Genomic DNA, 3548 nt, shown 5'->3' on the forward strand with positions numbered 1-3548 from the left:
TATATATAATATATATATATATATAATATATAATACATATATTATGTATTATATAATGCATCACATTCATCATCAGAACATTTCAAGCTCTATCCTGAAGTACAGTGCTGTCAGTTATAGGATAATATCCATATGCATACAAGGAAGACCAGTTTAATATGACAATTATTCAAATTTATGCACCAACCACAGAAGAAATTGAAGGTTTTTACCAACTCTTGCAGTCTGATATTGCTCAAGCATGCAATCAAGATTCATTGATAATTACTGGTAATTGGAATGCAAAAGTTGGAAATAAAGAAGGATCAGTAGTTCGAAAATATGGCCTTGGTGATATAAATGATGCTAGAGATTACATGATAGAATTTTGCAAGACCAACACCTTATTTGTTGCAAAAAGCTTTTTTCAACAACATAAATGGCAACTATACATTTGGACCTCTCCAGATGGAATACATAGGAGTCAAGTCAACTACATTTGTGGAAGGACATGATGGAGAAACTCAGTATCAATGCTCAGAACAAGGCCAGGGGTTGACTGTGCAACAGATCATCAATTGCTCATAGCAAGTTTAAGCTGAAGCTGAAGAAAATTTAAACAAGTCCACAAGAACCAAAACAAGACCTTGAGTATATCCCACCTGAATTCAGAGACCATCTTAAGAATAAATTTAATGCATTGAACACCAGTGACTGAAGACTAGATGAGTTGTGGGATAACATCAAGGATATCCTACATGAAGAAGGCAAATGATCATTAAAAAGGTAGAGAAAAAAAGAAAAGACCAAAGTGGATGTCAGAACAGACTCTGAAACTTGCTCTTGAGCATAGAATAGCTAAAGCAAATGGAAGAAATGATGAAATAAAAGCTGAACAGAAGATTTCAAAGGATGGCTTAGAAGACAAAGTATTATAATGAAAAGTGCAAAGACCTGAAGTTAATAAGCCAAAAGGAAGAACACACTCAGCATTTCTCAAGCTTAAAGAACTAAAGAAATATTCAAGCCTGGAAAGGAATATTGAAGAATTCTATGGGCAAAATATTGAATGACACAGGAAGTATCAGAAGAAGATGGAAGGAATACACAGAGTAAGTGTGTCAAAAAGAATTGTTTGACATTCAGGTATTTCAGGAGGTAGCATATGATCAATAACCACGATAATGAAGGGAAAAATACAAGCTGCACTGAAAACATTGGCAAAAAGTATTCAGGAATTGACTGAATACCTGTTGAGATGTTTCAATGAACAGATGCAACACTGGAAGCACTTACTTGTCTGTGCCAAGAAATTTGGAAGACAGCTACCTGGTCAGCTGATTGGAATGTGCCCATTGCAAAGAAATGTGATCCAACAGCATGTGAAAATGATTGAACAATGTCACTAATATCACATGCAAATGAAGTTTGCTGAAGATAATTGAAAAATGGTTGCAGAAGTGCATCAACAGGGAATTACCAGAAATTCAGACCAGATTCAGAAGAGGATATGGGATGAGGAATATCATTGCTGATGTCTGATGGATATTGGCTGAAAGCTGAGAATGCCAGAAAGATGTTTATCTGTGTTTTGTTGACTCTGCAAAGGCATTCGATTGTATGGACCATAAGAAATTATAGATAACATTGCAAAGACTTGGAATTCCAGAGCATTTAATTGCATTCATGAGGAACCTGTACATAGACCAAGAGGCAGTTATTCGAACAGAACAAGGGGATACTACATGGTTTGAAATTAGGAAAGATGTGTGTCAGTATTGTATACATTCACAATACTTATTCGTTGTGTATACTGAGCAGATAATCTGAGAAAATGGACTATATGAAGAAGAATGCAGCATCAGGATTGGAGGAAGGTTCATTAACAACCTTTGGTATGTAGATGATACAACCTTGCTTTCTGAAAGCAAAGAGGACTTGAGGCACTGATGATGATCAAAGACTATAGCCTTCAGTATGGATTACACCTCACCATAAAGAAAACAAAAATCCTCACAACTGGACCAATAAACAACATCATGATAAATGGAGAAAAGATTGAAATGGTCAGGGATTTAATTTTACTTGGACCCACTGTCAGCACCAATGGAAGAGCAGTCAAGAACTCAAACAAAATATTACATTGGACAAATCTGCTGGAAATGAGCTCTTTAAGGTGTTGAAGAGTAAAGATGTTGCTGTGAAGAGTAAGGTGTGCCTGCTTGAAGCCTTGGTATCTTCATTCACCTCATATGCATGTGAAAGCTGGACAAGAATAAGGAAGGCCACAGAAGAACTGATACATTTGAACTATGGTGTTGACAAAGAATATTTAATATACCATGGATTCCAGAAGAGCGAACAAAATCTATCTTGGAAGAAGTATAGCTGGAATGTTCTTTAGAAGAGAAGATGGCTAGACTTTGTCTCTTGTACTTTGGTAATACTAATAGGAGGGACCAGTCTCTGGAGAAAAGAACATTATACTTGGTAAAGTAGAGGGTCAGCAAAAAAGAGGAAGACACTCAATAAGATGGATTGACACAGTAGCTGCAAAAATGTGCTCAAACATAGCAACTGTTGTGAGGATGCTGCAGGACCAGGCATTGTTTCATTCTGTTGTACACAGAGTCACTATGAGTTGGAACTGACTCAATGGAACCTAACAATAACAAAAACAACATATATATGTATGTGTACATACAGCACCAGGGATCCAAGTAAGCAGAGGGACCCAGGTCCCACCCCCAAGAGTCAGAAAAGCGGGGGAAAGAAGAAGCCAGGGGGACAACAGAGCAGAGCAGTGCCAGGGTCTAGGTAAGAGGAGGGACCCAGGCCCCACCCTCAAGAGGCAGGAAAGTGGAGGCAAAGAGAAGCCAGGGAGATGACAGAGCAAGCAGCAGCAGGGATCCAGGTAAGGGGAGGGCAGAGAGTTTTTGAACAGCTAAGGGAGACAAACTTGTCTGTCAGTTTGTCCTACTGTGGTGGCTTGTATGTTGCTGTGAGGCTTGAGGCTGTGTCACTGGTGTATCAAATTCCAGTAGGGTTATGCATGGTGCACAGGTTTCAACGCATCTTACAGACTGAGACAGACTAGGAAGAAGGAAGAGGCCATCCACTTCTCAAAGAATTGGCCAGAGAAAACCTTATGAATAGCAGAGAAACACTGCTGATACATTACTGCACAGCTTTATGAATACCCTGGAAACATTGTCCAATACAATGCAGGAGAATGAGCCCCTTTGGTCAGAAAGCTCTCAAAATATGACTGGGAAAGAGCTGCTTCATCAGAGTAGAACCAGCTTTACTGATATGGATAAAGTAAAGCTTTTGAGACCTCCATTTGCTGACATGGCGTGACTTAAATAGAGGAGAAACAGCTGCAAATATCCATTAATAATCAGAACATAGAATGTGCAAAGTATGAATCTAGGAAAATTGGAAGTTGTCAAAAATGAAATGGAACACATAAAGATAGATATCCTAGGCATTAGTGAGCTGAAATGGACCAGTTTTGGCCATTTTGAATCAGACAACCATATGATCTACTATGCCAGGAATGACAATTT

At 38.5% G+C, this 3548-nt stretch overlaps 1 protein-coding gene across 1 annotated transcript in view; it reads left to right on the forward strand.

Annotated features, from left to right (window-relative positions):
* Nucleotides 1–3548, forward strand: part of IHO1 (interactor of HORMAD1 1) — a 91598-nt gene that overhangs the window by 29347 nt on the left and 58703 nt on the right. The gene's annotated exons all lie outside the window — the stretch shown is intronic.

This window comes from Orycteropus afer, unplaced genomic scaffold (assembly GCF_000298275.1).
Source record: "Orycteropus afer afer isolate SDZICR_OR568_19922 unplaced genomic scaffold, OryAfe1.0 scaffold00498, whole genome shotgun sequence".
NCBI classification, from domain to species: domain Eukaryota; kingdom Metazoa; phylum Chordata; class Mammalia; order Tubulidentata; family Orycteropodidae; genus Orycteropus; species Orycteropus afer.